Genomic DNA, 5887 nt, shown 5'->3' with positions numbered 1-5887 from the left:
TACACTGAACTGAAACATTTGAAGTTAACACTCGTCTGAATATATTAGCCATGCGTGCTAATGAACAGTTAAACCAAATTTTTACAGAAAAAGCTTAAAAATTTCATAAGTTCCAAGATCATTAAAGTATTGCCACACTCAACTAAGCCAAAGTTGAACAGTTACAGTTTTAAAAACATTTCAAATTACCATAATCTTTACAAGCGTTCACGGATCTAAATAAGCATGATTAAAATATATTTTAATTCGGTTTATCATAAGCTAAAGAGTCAAAATACATTGTTTGATTACTGTTTGGAGATGGTAGAAACGTTTGATGTTCATCTATTCATCTATTCATCTATTCTGCTTGTCCTGATCTTTTCGCCAGCTGCAGTTGAAGACGAAACTGCGAGAAATTTTAAAACGGTTTTTTGATCTTGCGTTAAGTTGTTCCTTTACAGTCTAGCCCAAGAGCTGAAAATGCTAGCGATAGTTGCTTATCTAGACAGAAATGGTTTCAGTATTCAGCAATTGCGTTACCGTTACTTCTCAAATTCTCCAAATGATTTACATGCAATAGGCAACAAATCAATAGCATCCATTTACTTAAGGAAGGGAAATGTTCATTTAACTCCTGATTTTTAAAATCGACCGATTAACTAAACTAAGCTGCTCAACAAAATGAATGTTACACAGCCAAATTTTCCCTAACATTTGAGTTGAATAAATTCCGATTGTTTAGAGCGATTTGGTTTCTGATTGAAACGTTGTTGAGCCTCATTTGTTAGTCAATGTTTTAGTAAAAATTAAGGACCTAAGATACATTTTCTACAAAAAATGCAAATTTTGCAAAGGTCGGCATGGTTCCTAGTTGGAGGGTCTCAACACCAAAAGTTTAGTGATAAACCAAATAGCTCGGAACTGTTTTTTAATTTTTCGGTCATCTGTTCTATCTACAGGGTGAACTTAAAAAGACAACTTTCTGGTCTTGCAGCAATAACTTTTCTGGTCTTATTTTTTACATTTTAGCGATCTAAAGCTCATGTTGAAGAACAACCTGTATAGACAGTTTACGACGAAAATTCAATATACGCTGTTGATTTTTGAGACCACTTTGTACATGACGAGATGGGCGAAAAATTCAAAAACTTTTTGGAGCTATAGTCTTAATGTCCGTAGTGTTCAAATGAAAGTAACGTTTCTTTGTCCTAATCAGAGCTTAGAGCATGTGGGAGCATTAGTGAAAACTAATTTTACAATGTTTCATTTGCCCCCCTGTAGAAAATTTATCCGAGGCACAAATTGTTTGCAAAAACAAGCATTAACCGAACGAGAGTTGCACTAAATAAAGTTTCAAAGAGAAACCAAATCGCTTTCAGCATAACCGTATAACTTTTATTTTATTGAGCAGTTCAACCGCGTAACAGCAGAATTAAAATTGCATCTTCAGGACTTAAAATATTCGATAAAAAAACCAAAAGATATTTTTCGAATTATCCAGATTTTTCTCAAGTACGTAGTAAATAGTTCTTAAGCAACGAAGCCACACATAGTGTTTTAGACACGTTTGTGCGACATGTTTGTTATTTTTTATTAATCCGTGCGATGCATTTTGCTTAATAATGAATTCCAATTAAAATTCGCTTTCATATTGAAAAACTACCGGTATAGCAAACAAGCAATGATTAATAGACAGCCCAAGGTTTTAAGAACGTCGCCACATCCGTAACTCTATCGACATCATTATTTTAGACGTTCATGAACAAATTTGTTGGCTAATTCTGCAACTGATTTATTGTCTATTACCAGTTTACTTCGAACCAGATCGCTTAGAGCCACATAGTTACTGCTAGTATCGAAAGAAATAAAACAATAGCATGCAGTACTATTGGTAATGGAAATTTTTGAATCTGCTTTACAGAGACATATTGCTATTTACTTGCAGATAATGCTCGTTTGTTACAAAAGTTTTTTTAAAGAGGTACAGCTTCAACTATTGTACTATACACCGCAATGAATCGCCCGAATCGATTAATATGCACACACTCACCTTATTGGAGTCAGCTTGATAATGGAAAGGTTGATATTCAACGAAAAGAAAACATTTTAACCCCGTCACGAAATATAAATTGAACTTGACAATGGCCATAAAGTGATTATTAAAAAAATGACAAACGACGCTTTTTAACGTGCTTTGTTTCTCATTATTTTCCAACACTAATGGTTGACTAACTTTTATTTTTTTATTTTTTCCTGAAATGTGTTAAGTTAATGGAGCATAAGAATAAGGTTGGTATGTTATCGGTTTTTCATTTGTCAATAATATTTGAACCATTGGAAATTTAGCGCGGTAGTCGCTCATGTTGATTAATTACTTCAATTTATTTATAATACAAAGTGATTTAATATTCTTTGCACTTAAATGTGAAACATTCAATTTCGCTTTTCATGTCAGAGCTGACAAAATTTCCGAACATGTCCAGCCCTCTAACTAAAATGTTTCTTCACTAACATCTGGGGACATGTTTGCGCCGAGGTCTGAAAACCACATTATTAACGGGAGTATGTTCTAAAAAGCAATAGCATCATGTTTGAAACATTTTTGGTAGTAAGCAAAGTTAATTAGAATTAAATAAATTGTTATCGATTAACAATATTTTATTTTTATTCAAGAAAGTATACCATACACGTTATTGGACTGACTATGTCCATATTGTATAAATAGACAGTTTCAAATGTTGCACAAAACGAACAGAAGTAAAATTCCAATCCATGATAACCGCTCTAGAAATGCTGTAAGTACCCAAACTCCCTATTGCAGTTGCACGATTACTCTGAAAAAGTCGTTATAGTTTGCATTAACGACGCCAGTTAACGGTTAACGTTAGATGATGGGTGTAATTTTTAATGTTTATTTTCTAAGTTTACAGCACAGAGCATGCATTTACGATTCATAGAACGAGCTATTTTACAGAATTTGAGGATTCCGGAATGGTCGAGAGATGAATAAAATGCTGATTATATTGACCGGAAAGTGGAAGTTATTGTTTAAATGAGTTCTATAGAATTTAAGGGCATAACTGGACTAATATGGAAAGTTTTATTACAGCTACTAAGGGAATTATGGGCTTTACATAAAATTATTTACGAATCCGGCCAGTTAGCGTGTTAATAATAAATGCGGTTTATCTATTTGTCGCGATTTTCCAATTGGTGATGACTGCCGAATACAATTGCCAATTAAGGGCTCTGATGTTTAGGACGCGATAAATAAATCATAAGATGAATTATTGCTGAGTTTTCCCGTCAAAGTAAGCATTTCCGGTTTTTGTTTGAGCGATATTATATGGTTATTACAGGTATGTCCGAACAGCTTAATGTCAACGGTTTCCAGCAGTAAAATTGAGTCATTGCCAAAGTCGTTACATGAATAGCATGCATAAATTGGAAGCTTCTTAAGTGCTAATTGTCTTCAATGATGAAAGCGAAAATATAGTGAATACTTAATTATTTGAAGTTATATCTAAGTTTAAGTTGGTTTTGTTTAGTCTCCCAAGAACGTTCAAGGCATTATTTTCTCCAGAACCTACCTAGGAAGTTTAAATTATTTTTCAACAAACATCAAAACAAAGTTCCACAAAACAATCTAAAGTTGGGCATCAACAAGTATTTAAGTGAAATAGCAATTCTGGAGGATTATTTCGCCAAATATCCTGTAATCCTGTTTTAATTGAATTTGAATCGGGTTTGTTTTATCATCCTGCGGTCGTAATTAAATGTAACCGTAATGTAAAAATGGCACTAAATTATTAGCATCATACTTTTTGAAACTTGAAATTGCACTGAATTTTTTAATAACTGGTCTAATTTAGATCGGAAGCCGTGCAAATTCGAGAACTAAAAAATACATATACGTATTCTGAAATCCTGAAATGTTGAATTTTCACTGGAAATCAATTGGATTTAAACAGAAAACTACTCAAATTTGTTATAAATGCCTCCCACCCAATAAAGATTAAGCGCCGACAAGAAATACAAACCCTCATGGACTTTGTTATCGGAAATCGTCGTCTAAAAGAAAATATTTAATGCAACGTTTTTAGCATTTTCAAATCGATCGTCAAGATTGAGGGGAAAAAATGTGTTCTCCATATTTCTGCCTCCCTTGATCCCAAACATGTTCCCGAAATAATCCCTCCCTACGCCGTAGTTAGTTAACGATTCCTGGGGATCTCTTTTATATAGCCCGATTTCTTATTCATTAGGCCATATATTTTTCCCTTCTTTTGCCTTTTTTTATTCGGATGCCGCACAGCTCATCGAATAATTTTTGATGGAGGTTCATTCAATGGTCATTGGCCCATCTTAGCAAAATACCAGTAGAAACTTTCGTTCAAAATGTATAGTTTTATGGAGAAAGTGGTTCCAATCTAGGTATTCAACATTTAAAAAAAAATTCAGGACGTTTCCGACAACTTTATTTAGATTTATTATACACATTGAAGATTATAATAATGTTATCATTTTATTGGCTCATCTGGAAAAGTTTTTCTAAATTGAGTATTAAGGTGTACAATTCAATTGGCCTTCTTTGAATTCATAGTGTTAATTTTGAAGAATTCAACAAACTCAGCTGATTTCTGCGATGTGTTCAACCATTATTTTGTACGAAAGTTCATTCAAAGTCATTGAAAATATCATTCTTAGATTGTCTCATATAGCAAAGTTATGGTTGATTGAGTGCTCTTCTTTGAATCTGCAGAGTTAATCTTGAAAAACTTTACAAACTCAGTGACTCTGGTGACTGCATTTTGATGAAACTCGCAGGTTATTTTGCATGAGCTTGGTTTCAGACATTATGCCTTTCTTACGGTCTTAAGTAGAAAACTAGATTGGATATTCAAGTAACGTTACAATTATTCTTTTTTACAGCTGGTATTGAATTTTCAAAAATGCTGCAATGTTTTGTGTAAAGTTTCAGTCAGAAGTTTTTCATTTTAAATTTGAAATTTTCATTCACGTATTGTCTCAGATAGGAAAGTGATTATCATTTTTAAAATGAACGGTTTGAACATATCATTAACATCTGGTCTCAACTAGGAAATAATCTTGAGTATCAAAGTGGTTCTTCTTGATAGCTGCAACTTGGCAAAATTTTCCCGCTGTATTAGGCAAATTTTTAAAAGATCTGTAGCTGCAAGTTGATGAAACTCTCACAGAGTTTTCTATGAAGCCTTGACGTGCGAAGTTATTGTAATTTAAGGATCAAGGCGACTGAATAATCTCTTTTTAAAGTTGCAATAAATTTGAAAAAATTTTGCAGGTCCCAGATCTGGACAAAACTTTTATATTGCTTTTAAAAATCAAAGTTTAAAAAAAATCCATTTTACCTACCAAGTTATTCTAAAATTACTATCCGTGTGGACGTTTCAATCGCTTCTATTTAAACCTACATATTTTTGTAAAATTCTACACACTCAGCAGCCAGTTACAACTCAATGAAATGCTCACAATGTTTTGCCTGAAGGTTGATTCCAAGTTTTCGAAAATTTCCTTTTGTTATTCCCTCAACTGGCAGATTTATGTTACTTTGAGAGTCAATGTGAACGTTACAATCGCTCTTCTTTAGGCACGTGACTGATAGGAATGTAGAGGAAATCTCCAGTCAACTTACTGCTAAAGAACAGAATCAGTTTCCAAACTATACACAAAACAAAACTATATATTTTTTAGCCACCTTTGCACGACTTAAATAAAATTTAATCAGTTTTGCATGGTTATCATGCAATTTATCAAAGCTAACTTTTGAGCATTTCTCCAATGCATCCTCATCCAGAGCTAGCTTTATTTTAATGCGAGATAATGCGCTATCTTTATGTGAAAAGCACAAACTACTTAACACGCT

General features: G+C 33.2%; 1 long non-coding RNA gene across 1 annotated transcript; it reads right to left on the bottom strand.

Moving 5' to 3' along the window:
• Positions 1–224: 224 nt before the first annotated feature.
• LOC125504811 lies at positions 225–2195 on the bottom strand. Its single transcript, XR_007281708.1, has 2 exons — positions 2033–2195; positions 225–456 (listed from the first exon to the last, which is right to left on the bottom strand). It is a non-coding gene; the product is annotated as an uncharacterized LOC125504811 (long non-coding RNA).
• Between the last annotated feature and the right edge of the window lie 3692 nt (positions 2196–5887).

This window comes from Dendroctonus ponderosae, unplaced genomic scaffold (assembly GCF_020466585.1).
Source record: "Dendroctonus ponderosae isolate FM_Combo_2020 unplaced genomic scaffold, Dpon_F_20191213v2 Dpon_F_20191213_6, whole genome shotgun sequence".
Classification (NCBI taxonomy): Eukaryota; Metazoa; Arthropoda; class Insecta; order Coleoptera; family Curculionidae; genus Dendroctonus; species Dendroctonus ponderosae.
This window is presented reverse-complemented; position numbering and strand designations above follow the sequence as displayed.